This window comes from Rhinolophus sinicus, chromosome 15 (assembly GCF_057876585.1).
Source record: "Rhinolophus sinicus isolate RSI-liver-muscle chromosome 15, RSI-T2T, whole genome shotgun sequence".
Lineage (NCBI taxonomy): Eukaryota > Metazoa > Chordata > Mammalia > Chiroptera > Rhinolophidae > Rhinolophus > Rhinolophus sinicus.
Window position 1 is genome coordinate 106185710 of NC_142515.1, and position 13320 is coordinate 106199029.

The following is a 13320-nucleotide window of genomic DNA, read 5'->3' on the forward strand; positions in this document are numbered from 1 at the left end:
CAGCAAGCAAGGGCTTTATTGTTTGCAGCTGTATCCTCAATGCCTAAAATCGTGAATGGCACACAGGAGACCCTTGTAAACATTTGTTGAATTAATTAATTTCTATTATAAGAGAATGTTTACTGATATCTGCTAAAGTACAAAAATTTCTGCAATGAGGTTCACTGTAAAATAAAAAATAAAAATAAAAAACCATCTGCTTCAATGCAAAAGGTTCCTAGGCCAGCCACGCCCCTACTCCTTACAGCCTTTCTGTGCAGTCGCATTCTCATGTTTGCAATGTGCCTTTCCCTCTGTTTGTCCATAAAAATTACTCGTATCACACAGGGAATATTTCAGCAATACCAAAATATTTTTGAGAACATACTGACAAAATTATAGTGGAATCTGGGGAAAATATAATTTCTCCACATTTTTTCAAACATCTCCATTTGTTATATAAGTGGGGAACCTACACATCTCGAATGTTATGTAAATTCAATTCACATTAAAAATATACATGTTTGCATTGAGCCAAAATATTAGAATTAGTCATGATTCTGCTAAAAATAAAAATTTTGTGTAGAACTTTGCAAGTAACAAAGTGGCATTCAATCTGATAAAGGACTTGTATCCAGAATATATAAACAGCTCTCAGTACCCAAGGAAAAAACATCTAATTTTTCAAAATGCTAAATGCAATGTGGTAGCCTGTATACTGTCTTGAACAGAAAAAACAAACAAACAAACAAACAAACAAACACATTAGTGGAATAACTGGTAAAATGAAAATAAAGCCTCTAGTTTAGTAAACAGTATTATTCCAATATTAATTTCTTAGTTTTGACAAATATGTCATGGTTCTGTAAGCGACAGGTATACAAAAAAATTGCACACTATATGACTCTATGTATATGACATTCTGGAAAAGGCAAAATGATGGGAAGAGAAATTATATCAATGGTTGCCAGAGGCAGGGCTAACAGGAGGGGACTGACTACAAAAAGGGCCAAAGGAACTTTCCAGAGTGATAAAAATGTCTTTATTTTGATTGTGGGAGTGGTTACATGGCTGTATATGTGTTAAAACTCATAGATTTTTACACTTAAAAAGGTTAAAGCTTACAATACATACATTACATGACTTCTGAATAAGTTGCATCCATCTTAATTGCAATTGGATTTTTTCTGTAATTCCTAACACAGTACTGGTAGGTGTGCAAACTTCTACTACAATGATTATTAAATTTAGAAATTCAAGCACCCTTTGGCTCAAAAGAAATTTACTAGATCACATATGTAAGGGACAGCCATTGTGGCACGACAAATATTCTGTAATGGTTAAACACACACACACACACCCCATAAGGGAACTCTTCATATACTAGAAAGACCTCCAAATTATCTTTTATGTTAAGGGAAGGTATGTAGATATAATTTTGAGGGTGGGGATATTTTCTATGGGTGTATGGATTTCTAAAAAGTTTTTGGAAGACTAAATAAGCAACTAAAATCACCCATTATCATTAGGGGATTGAGCATTAGGCAGATGTGGAACAGAATTCGAAGAAGTAAGACTCTCCACTGTATACTTTTTTATACTTTTTGATATGTGAACCATGCAAAAAAGAAAAACTAAGTAAATAATATTTAAAACACTAATTTTAAAAATATAGAGTTTAAGTACAAATTATGAACATTTTTGGAACACTGAAAACAGTCCAGAGACAGAAAACATTATCATGTACACTTACAATGCAAGTTAACTTTCAATTACCAGAAGAAAATGAGCAATCCACGTAGCAGACTATGTACTTAACCTTTCTCTCTGACCTCAGTACCCCACAAAAATAGAAGAAAATAAGGAGTATAAGAGATAGAAAACAAAGAATGTTTTGGAAGGAAAGGTATAATTTTTTTAAAGGAGGCGTAAATGAGAAAGCTCAGATTAAAAAAAAAAAAGCCAGGAACTTCCTACACCTTTAAAAACCCTCTCTTTCTGTCCTGGAGAGCTGTGCTCTTCTATCACTAAAGTGAGGACAGTATTTTCTATGTCTTATAAGAGCCAAAGAGAAACAAATAGGACTTCTTGCCACAGACACAAAGTGATATATGTCCTCTGCAACTGAACAACTCAAAGACATCATTTAAACACAGATATATACTCGGCACAATCAGAGCATCTGGATGGATTATTTTAGAATTTCAGAAGCACTTTAGACTTCTTAAGATCTCACATTCCAAACTCTAGCGATCTGCCTTTCATTCTGTAATCGAGACTATGAAGTACAATAATAAAATGGTGTCAGAGCTAGATAAGTTCAGAAAACTTAAATAGCATTTCTGTGCAAGATACAGGCATATTTGAACTTTTAGCATATCTGAATAAATGTTTCTGAATTCTGGTCAAAGTCTAGTCCAAATAGCCTCTTTCTGAACAGTGTGGCCAAACAACAAAATTCATTTGCAAGCTAAGACATCATCATGGCAACAGTTACAAAAGCAGAATTGCCAGGAATATTTTACCCGCCAACCTGCTCATTTCAAAGACTAGAACCCATTCAAATCTGGTCCTTGGTAGCAATCGCCCAAACCTTCCCCCTGGCTTTTTCAGTCAGTATTGAATACCAAGGTTCTCTGCTATGTTCCTACACAGAAAGGCTAAGTATTAAACTAACTCCATGTTGAAGCTTCATAAGCAACAGAAATAAAAGGTATGACAATTCTGTGTTTCTGACAAACCCGCAGATGCCTGGTCGTGCTACAACCGCAAAAAAATAGTTACTTTCCCCAAAACAAAACAGCTTGAAAGGCATGAAGCTTAAAGGGAGTCCACTCCAAAAACCAAACTCTAACTGAACTTATCACTTATGTTCCTCCTCAACTGACAAAAAATCTGTACTAGTGTAGTTGATTATTAAAAAAACAAAAAACAAAAAAACACACAAAACAAAACAAAAAACCAAAAACCATAGCAGCTAATCAGAAGATATCAGAAGATACCAAGATAATACACTTACATCCTTAACACGCTGCGTGGTGACAAAATTAGCAATTAGTAAATATTAGATGCCATAAAAACCATAACGTGATACTCTATATTACTTTCAGATAAACCTGGAGATTAAGACAGGCTGTTATAAAAGGTATAATTCAAATAACAATAACTAACATTTATTGAGAGTGATCTATTTACTAAGCACCTGGATCTAAAAGTAGACCTTTCAGCCCCACTCTACTCACTCTAATTGTTTTCAATTTTTAAATAAAATTAGACTTTAGACCTGAAGCTTATCTCTAAAGTGTGAGACATTTTGAATGAAGAAAAACATCCTAAGCAAATCAGAACTTCATTTTGTAAAAGTCCTCATTAACAACACAGACATTTATTTATACCCTATCTTATTGTACAGGGAATTCAGCAGAGTGGAAAAAATTATGGACTTTAAATCAAACAGTTATGTGTCCTTACGCAAATTACTTAATTTCTCTGTATCTCAGTTTCATGACTTGTGAATTGAAGACAGAACCTCCTGCTTAATTGGGTTGATGGAAAAACTAAAATACATATATATATATATATATATATATATATATATATATATATATATATATATGAGAAAACACTTAGTTGACTTTCTGGCACATAATAGATACAATGAAGGTCCATTACTTTTCCGTATCTTTCCTCAGCTGTTCTGAGTTATGTTCTCCCTGAATATAAAATGAACAAACAACACAACTCCAGGCATTATATGTTATACTGGCAGGCAACCTAAAACAGCTAATGTGGCACTTTCAAAAGGGTTGCGTAATAAAAGTTAACTCTTATTTAAGGATAACCAGAGGCATAAAATAAAGATTCATTTACTGTTGCCCCTCGCAATGGGGAACATTACTATGAAATTCAAATTCTTCAAAAACATCATGAGAGTTCTATTCCACATTCTTATTCCTATTAACACTCTTGTGAAAGTTTCTGGCTATATGTCTAAGTTCACCAGCTTCCAAACTGAATATAGAATAATGACAGACTTTGATAATCAAAAAAAGAAAGCTATCCATCCATAGCATATAATTACAAAGTTTTTATTCTAAAAACACAGATTCCAATAAACACTTAGAATAGAACATATATATTTTTGAAAGTGAAGAATTTTGGGTTCAGCTTTTCTATTTAAACTAAAGTGATCAAACTATTTAAGATATACTGGTGTAGATGAGTTTTTACACAATGGTTCTCTGAAGTGTGAAAATGCTTTAATGAAGAAAAGTTCTACAAAACTCAACATGAAGCCTACGCTTCTAAAATGATACAGATAAGTATTAACGTGGACAACCAAATAAAGGACTAATTTGAAAACACGGTTTTACTGCCTTACACACACCAAAAGGAGGCAAACTTGTGTAAGTGCTACTAGCCAAATATTAAAAGTAGCTTAGTCTATTTATTATCTTCGTAAATGACTCACAATTTCTACTGGCACAGGCACTTTAGATTTGTCAATGATAGTCTATGCCTTACATTAGCGTCGAGTTTTCCATTTGTGAAGTACTGTCTCATATATTATGCTCATTTTAGCCCCTTACAACCACTTTGAAAAACAGGTAAGGCAGGCAGTGTGCCCTATTTTACAGACCAGAACAATAAGGCCCAAAAAAGTGCCAAGGTCACACCAAGAGACAGTAAGGGGTGTAACACAAGTCCCTCTTCTCCAGGTACTTTTCCTCATTAGGCTGTACAAAAGATTGAATATAGAGTTTAAAACATCATTGATCTAACTTGACATTTTCACTGCAGTAATTAATTTCAAGCTTGTTCTCCAAAATGTGCCAAAAATCCACAGAAAAGAATTACAGTATTCATATTTCTAAGTAAATACAGTTAAGGTGCTATATTTTATTAAAATAAATGATTAAAGTATGAAAATTTCCTATTGTTATTTATTCTTGAAAAACACAAAAATATAGAAAAATGTACATCTGCTTTCCTAAACTTCCTTTCTGGAACACTGACCTCGTGGGGTAAAGTCGAAAGCCGCAGTCAGCAGCTTGGAAATATCATTCAAGCGAAAATGTTAAGAAAGGTTACAAGGTAGATGTACAAAACACAAAGTGCAGAACGCAGTGAAAGCAAATGTATACATACCCAAACATAATCCAAGGCAACCAACTGAAATCCACTGGTTAGGAATTTACAATGCCATGCCTAGAATTCAGGTTTTTACTTTTGACTTGCATCTGTGAATGACACAAAGTCATGGTGACTAAGTAAAATTTGAATCAGTATCGCCTAACTAGGCAATTCCAAGAATCAGTTTTGGCTCCGTCTCTAAATAATCACAAGGCTAAATTATGTTACACTCAAATAAAAATTTTAAAGATGAGTTAAACTTTAAAATTGTCCCAGAGTCAGTTGTACCCCATCAGTATTGCTTATTGAATTACTATAAAAATGCCTGACACACACTTCATACATTAAGATATTTGGGGACTGTCAACACAAATGTCAATAAGATAGTTTCACCTTCAAGGACTCCTGCAGTTTAAAATAGGCGATAAGATGTATACACCTAATAATTATGAAATAACTGCCAAAGGACAAATGCCTTAAAGAGATACGCAAGCTAAAAAAAACAGCAAAAATCACATAAAGAAATACTCAACCTCTGGCCCAAGTGACCAGAAAAAGCTTCATGAAGGAGGAACCATTTAAGTTAGTCCTTAAAAACTGACCAGGATAGATAGGTATGAAGGAGGGAGGTCAGCATTAAACGAAGAGCTACTAGCATGGGTAACAGGGAGGAAATCAAAAGCTTCATTTATGGGACAGTGATAAAGACCTGAGAATGACTGCAGTTAGAATGGAAAGAACTAAGAAGAAAAATGAACTGTTTTCTTTCCTGAACTCCAAGGTTAGCCTTTTGAAAAAATCAATTCAAACACAAGAGTAGTTTACCGGGAAGATAATGCAAGATTATTGTTCTTTGTGGTTACAAGTATCATTCTTGACAATTATCATCCACAAGAATGGGGTCTACTAGACAATGAGGAATGAGGCCTTAGGTTTTTTTTCCTCTAAAATACCATCCTAAGTAAAAGGTCCACAACAGTATTCCTCTTCTTGTAACTTTGGTCTTATAATCATCTGAGAAAAGTAAAAATGAAGGAAAATGGAAATTAGGACCTAGCCTAAAAGCAGAGGGTAAGGATAAGCATGGGTTCCTGTAAACATGTTAATGTAGTCATTTTCATAATCAGCAGAGGGGAGTGTTTATCCAATACTTTAAGAAGAAATTCTGAGAATTTCTTATAATCTTCTGAAAGGTATGCTAGAGAAGAATTAGGCTTTTTTTTTTTTTAAGCCGTGTACAAGAGATAGAGTAAATGACAGTTTACAGTAAAGGTCATTTAACCTATTCAGTATATTTTTAAAAAACCTGTTAAGCTATAAAAGGCCATATTTTAAGTTATGAGTGAGATGTTTCCTATTTCTCCTTCAAAAAAAATGTCACCCAGTTTGATGACAATTACGGATTGCTTTCCACCAGACTTTGAAAGATTTATGGGAGATGGTAGTTTTTTCTTTCTCTTTCCTACGTGCTATTTTGTTTCAACCAATTTGAAGGTAAATATTGTTTTCCTAAACATTGATTCAGTGTTTAACATCTACTCCCTTCCTTGAAAAAATTTTTAAAAATCACAATAGAAATGTACAAAATACTGTATAATATGCCTGAGGTTTTAAATTAGTTTTTGACCATTTCCACGAGACTACATTGATTATTAACTATTTTCATAAATAACTGACATGACATCTTAAAGTATAAACATTGATTATCTGCTAAAGATAAGTACCTGAAGGAGAGTAAACACGAAAAATTTCTATTTGAGAATACACTGTAACAAGGTCTTCATTAGCATTTTCTACAAAGTTTCACTTGACACTGTTGCAAATTTGGAGTGATTAGTGTCTCTCTCCTAAACCTCTATGAGGGGCCGCCATCGCTCCCTAACGCCAGCGCCGCCTCTAGCTCGCCGAGCTCCAGCCTAAGGAAAAGGGGGATCAGTAAGGAGGTCTCTATACCATGGCGCCTACAAAGCAACTGCCTGCAAATCGACCGGTGGTAAAGCACTGCGGAAGCAACTGGCTACAATAGCTACTCGCAAGAGTGCGCCCTCTATTGGAGGGGTGAAGAAACTTCATCCTTACAGGCCTGGTATCGTGGCATTCTATGAAACGAGACGTTATCAGAAGTCCACTGAACTTCTGATTCGCAAACTTCCCTTTCAGCGTCTGGTGCGAGAAATTGCTCAGGACTTGAAAACAGATCTGCGCTTCCAGAGTGCAGCTATTGGTGCTTTGCAGGAGGCAAGTGAGGCCTATCTGTTTGGGCTTTTTGAAGACGCCAACTGTGGGCTACCCATGCCAAACGTGTAACAATTACTCCGAAAGACACACAGCTAGCACGTCGCATACGTGGAGAACGTGCTCAAGAATCCACTATGATAGGAAACAAATTCTTTAAAAAAAAACACAAAATCTTTCTTCTTCCTGTTATTGGTAGTTCTGAATGTTAGTTGTTTTTTTTCCCATGGGGTTAAAAGGTACCTAAGTATATGATTACAAGTGGAAAAATAGGGGACAGACATCAGGTATTGGCAGTTTTTCCATTTTCATTTGTGTGTGAATTTTTAATATAAATGCGGGGACAAAGCATTAATGCAAGTCAAAAGTTTCAGTGAACAAGTTTCAGCAGATCAACTTTATAACAATTATAAATAAACCTGTTAAATTTTTCTGGACGATGCCAGCATTTGGATTTTTTTAAAACAAGTAAATTTCTTATTGATAGCAACTAAATGGTGTTTGTAGCATTTTTATCATACAGTAGATTCCATCCATTCGCTATACTTTTCTAACTGAGTTGTCCTACATGCAAGTACATGTTTTTAATGTTGTCTGTCTTCTTTGCTGTTCCTGTAAGTTTGCTATTAAAATACATTAAACTTAAAAAATAAAAAAATTAAAAAAAAAATAAACCTCTATGAGGGCAAATGGTCTCATTTAAATTATTTCACTACTAACCCCCGAAATCCCATTGGAATAGTCTCTTTTCTTTACACACATTGATGTAACTAATTACCATAGATGTACAAGTTCCAATATGTTAAGTAATCATTTATCTTTGTGGTTGCCAGGAAGTAATAGCTACTGAAGACAGTTCCACAGCACACTAAAAAGAGAAAAGATAAACTCATGCAAGTTTCTGTTTGGATGGAAGATAGAGAAAGGTGAATAACCTAATTAAAAAGTAAACAGTTTTATCTCTGAATCCAGTTTCAAGGTGTAGATAATATGCCTACAATCATTTTAAATCAAATAGCAGTAAACAATTCTTGATCGCAAACTAAATGGAAATTGAGGGTTTTTTAGTACAACACAGGCTGATTAATTGAGCAGAGCACCCAGCAATAGGCCAGGTATTGGACTTAGTATATCTGATAGGCTTACAGACTCATAGTTTTGTTTTGTTTTTTAATAATGAAAGCCTAATTCAGGAAGAAAAATGTATTAAAACTTCTCATCTAACTCTACATTTCTTGAAAACTCAGAAAAGACCACAGAAACTGTTTCAAGAAAGTCAGACTAGAACACTGAACCAATAACCTAGATTAAAAAAAAAAAAGTCCTTCCTGGGACCAAAACTGTAATGACACAGAAAAACTGTATTATATGAACAGTAACACATCAACTATGATAAATAACACACATTATACCCAGTGCCTTTCAGATGTTTTATAAACATTTATGTTAATAATGCTATTGTAGAGTAAAATTTATTTTCTCCTTTCAGAGTGTATTTGTAAAGATCACCAAGAGATATTATATTAGAATGACTAATTCGTTGTCCTTGTTTGCCTATACCTAGGAAGAAAAATAATTGAGACTGACAAAAGCGCTTTGGTTTTGCTCTTTTCAAGTAACAGTGAGACTAGGCAGGGGTGAGTCCCCTCCTGTTCATTCCTTTTTGCCTAAAGATACCTGTTCAGCAAAAACACTACAGGCTTGCAATTACAGAAGAGTTATTAGATCTTTGAGCCCTGAAATCAGTTGCACGTTCTCATTGAGAGAGCCCAAGAGACAACCAGAAAAGAAGACTTTGTGTTTAATGCCTCCCAAAAAAGAGAGTAAAATCCTAAGAACACATATCCTAGATCCGCTTTCAAACTCCCCTTCAGTTTTCCTAACAAAGCAAGTTTCCTCATTTATTTTATCCTCCCAGTCTAGAGCCAGTGGAAACTTACTGTAAGACATTCTTAACATAATTCTCCTAATATAAAATACAAAAATGGTCATGTATCCTGCTCTCCCACCATAACTGAGTACTCAGAATAGTCTCAAAAAAGAAAATACTACAAAGTCATTAATTTTAGGTATAGTCCTGAGCCATTGCTGGTCCCTCTTCCTCCCGAGTTTGTCTGTTTCAATTCCAACTGATGCAGAGCTGTTTCGCAACCCATCTCTGTGGCATTGCTAGTCCACTGTACCCAGCCTCACGGTAGGATATGCCTCAAGCATTCCAAAAGCCTCCAGAACCTTCCCATTGATCCTGATACTACTACTCAGTTATTTCTCTTCAAGCACTAGCCTGACTTTCACTGCCTCGATTCAAAAGCCCCCACTGCACATCAAATAAACTAGAAATTCTTAACCTGGCGTGATTAAACTTTTCAAGCTTGTATGCCAACCAGAAGGCAGTGTAACACACATTTGTGTAATCACTGGGGCAATCAGCAATATATTTCTTGGAGAATGTATGCAACATATGAAGGAATTCACACTTTCAGTATAATAGAAGAGAAATACCTAATTAAACATTCCATCATAAAAGCTGAAACTGTCTTGCTAAGATCAGCGAGTAAATTTACCCCATCAAGTAACTTTTCTAAATATTCACTTTGAATGTTTCCCAAGCTTTTAATGTTATGATTGGGAAAATTAAGGATTAAAATTATGTATGTATGTATTTATTTATTTATTTACAAAGGTATTTAAGAACTAGAACACAAAGCTCATGGATTAATAGAACAGAAAATCGGTATTTTCATTTCCTATGTTACTGAATACATCAACTTAATTCACTAACAATGCAGTTTATTTCTTAGGTAATGAATCTGTTTCCTGTGGAACCAACAAAACAAAACAAAACAAAACTTCCATCAAGTTATCTGGCCTCAAAATAAACAAGGATTAAAAACACATGACATGTGCCAAAAAAAAATTAATTTACAATAGGGGGGATTCTTCCCCAAAAAGCTCCTCAAGTTTTCATTTGTAAATTTTCTACTAATAGACTATGGAATAGCAGCTGTAACATTCCTAATTGTAATCTCTCAAAGAGTTCAAGCATCTTCTGACATTCACTAAAAATGATTTTATACACATATAAAACCTGAGCTGGAATAATACTAAGTAAGAAAGAAAAATAATGTCAGGTGATTTAATGTTCTGATCAATTTGATATTCAGTTCCCACCCCATCTTCTTAGAAGTTTTCTAAACCATAGAGGAAACCATTCAAGAAAGAAAACTATTTAATCAGATCTCTTCAGAACTATTTTAAAAACAGCTCTAAAATGGCTCTGCAGTTATATTACCGAGAAAGCACACACAATTAAATTTAAGGAATATCATTAGAAATAAAGAGAAATTTTTGCTCATGATATTGCTATATTATTACTAGACCCAGCCCCTCAAATTTATAAAATATGCTTTCATAGCAAAGTTGGGTCACTCCACACCCTATAAGATATTAGAAAGGAACTCTCCACTTCTCTGAGGTGTAACTGATAACAGAACTAAATAATCTCCCCACCCTGACACTCTTCCAAAGGTATTTGCATTTTTATAGAAATGAGAGTCTGAGGAAAAAACAAATGTTTTCAATAAAGAGCCAGACAGTGAATGTTTTAGGCTTTGCAGGCCATGTCTCTCTGTCAATACTCAACTCAGCCTCTGTAGTGTGAAAACAGCCACAGACAATATGTAAAGATTGAGCTTGGCTGTCTTCCAATAAAACTTTATATACCAAAACAGGCCTTGGGCCAAATTTGGTATGCTCACCTCTACCTAGGTAGGGGATTAAACTTTCCACATTTTGCTGATTCTGTCTCTGTGAAATGGAGAAATTCACTTAACTACTCTTGGTACTTATTTCCTCTACTCATGAATCCAAACTACATCAGGGATTTTCAACATTTTTCAGTGGTGAATCTCCTTTTTCTAAAGTGTGGAGGCCAAGCTAGATGTCCAGGTGTCCCCAAAGGCCGCTGAGAAGCCTCCCGATCCAACGACAGGCCTGTGAGACAATGAAAACCACTGGCCAGCTGATCTCAAAGGTTCCACTCAATACCAAGAAACAATATTGCCACTTCCTCTTTCCTCAATGTCACGTCAGGCATCATCAGAAGGTGAGGAAAACATTCTGTGGATTCCGGCCTTTCAGATACTCCAGAAAACACACTATCTCCCTTCCATGAAGAGCAGTTATATGCCAAAATGTAAAAAATCTAAAAAGGTGAAAAGTAGAGGACAAGGAAGTGAAAGTTAAATGCTACTTTATATATGTATTTAATTAAGATGTATTGTCCTAAAAATCTGTTAAAAATTGTTACCTTGAATAAGTTTTATTACAGCTTACTTTTTCCTAAATAATATATGTAATCAATCAGTTAAGTAAGATTACGATGGAGCATATTTAACCTATTTCTGACGCGACCCTTAAAAAGTTAACATATTTGCATGTAAATCATTTTACAATTAAAAAAGTCATAGCTATTAAAGTGGGTCAAGGCTAGGACCTCTACTTAATTAATAACAGTTCATCAGCAAATTAGTTCTCGACTCTAGAATTGAATTCAATTTTATAATTTAGTTTAATTTAAATGATGTTCCTGAAGACTGCCAAAAATTTCAAAGTAATAAAAAATCTGCGTAACAGAACCAAAGTGTCACAGCAGCCCAGAGGAAGAATTTATACACTCTGTTAAATGCCAGTGAAAAATATCATGGAAATGACCATTCAAAAATGTAAGCACCAAGTGATTAAACTTACAGGAGACAACTGCGTGGTACACAAAAATAACTTTGTTCCACAAAGTTACACGTTTTTATAAAGGAGGACCTATGTGCTACAGAAACTGAACCAAAAGTGACTGCTCCTTTTCAGCTTTATTCAATTTGCTCTTAATATAGTAGAATATAATTACTTCTTTCTCTGTATCTCAAACTCCCAAGAAAGAAAGATCAAGTCATTAAACAGTATTTTTAGCTCCGATTCTATGCTAAAGGGTGTCCTAACTTAAGACTCCAAACCCGGGCATATATTATACTACCTCCCAACCAAAACAAATAACTTACGAAAACGTAAAATTTTTTTTAAATGACAAATACCCGCAACTTTTTCCAATAACATTTCTAGCCATTAACTTCTGACAGCAAATTGTTTAACTGATCCCACTACACATTAAGAGCAGTTTGTATATATAAATCTTGAATGCTATCATAAAAAGCCCATAACTAAACAAAACAATTGCTCTAAGGCAGGACAGAGTACATACTGAAAGTTTTAGTATCAAAGCTAGTCTTGTATAATATTCAATATGAAACCATTTTTCTTAAAGACATAAGTTTATGATATAAGTAGTAATTCAACAAATTACAGAAAACTGTATTTAAACAACTGTCTTTTATTAATATTTTATATACAAACGCATGTTTACTTATGAAAAGTGATGATTCAGCTTTGTGGAGGAATGACAAATTGAAACTTAAAAATCCCAGAAAAATGACAAAGTATTCCCACAAGTAGAAATATGAGAACATATAAATGGAACACACTAAAAAAATGAAATAAAATTTCTGGAATTTTAAAAATAGAGTAAATTTGAAACAAAAAGAATTAATTTAGAAAATATAAGCCTATACTTTATTTTAAATCAATATTTCAATTGTTACCATTTAGAAATAATTATATATAAAAGTTACATTTAGTGTTTCATTTATATTCATATCTAATGCTCACCCACTAGTATTTTCATCTCTACTTTCAAATAAAAGAATGCAATTCAGAAAATCAATAATCATACACCTAATAAGTGAACCAAGAAGCTGAATATATCTATATGATTCTGTAACTGTAGCTACAGTAATATAGCTCTATAATCCAGTAAGACTTTCAAAGAGGTCTCTTGAGAATCACGGCATAAACTTATTACAATCATCAATTTTCTATGCAAAGTAAATTGGACAAATACTATCAGCTAACGGTGCTCATTAA

The 13320-nt window shown here is 34.1% G+C and overlaps 1 protein-coding gene and 1 pseudogene across 11 annotated transcripts in view; one reads left to right on the plus strand and one right to left on the minus strand.

Moving 5' to 3' along the window:
- Positions 1-8636, plus strand: part of LOC109448102 (histone H3.3C-like) — a 37689-nt pseudogene extending 29053 nt beyond the window's left edge.
- The window catches only part of RAPGEF2 (Rap guanine nucleotide exchange factor 2), a 214743-nt gene that overhangs the window by 191026 nt on the left and 10397 nt on the right, over positions 1-13320 (minus strand). The window lies entirely within an intron of this gene.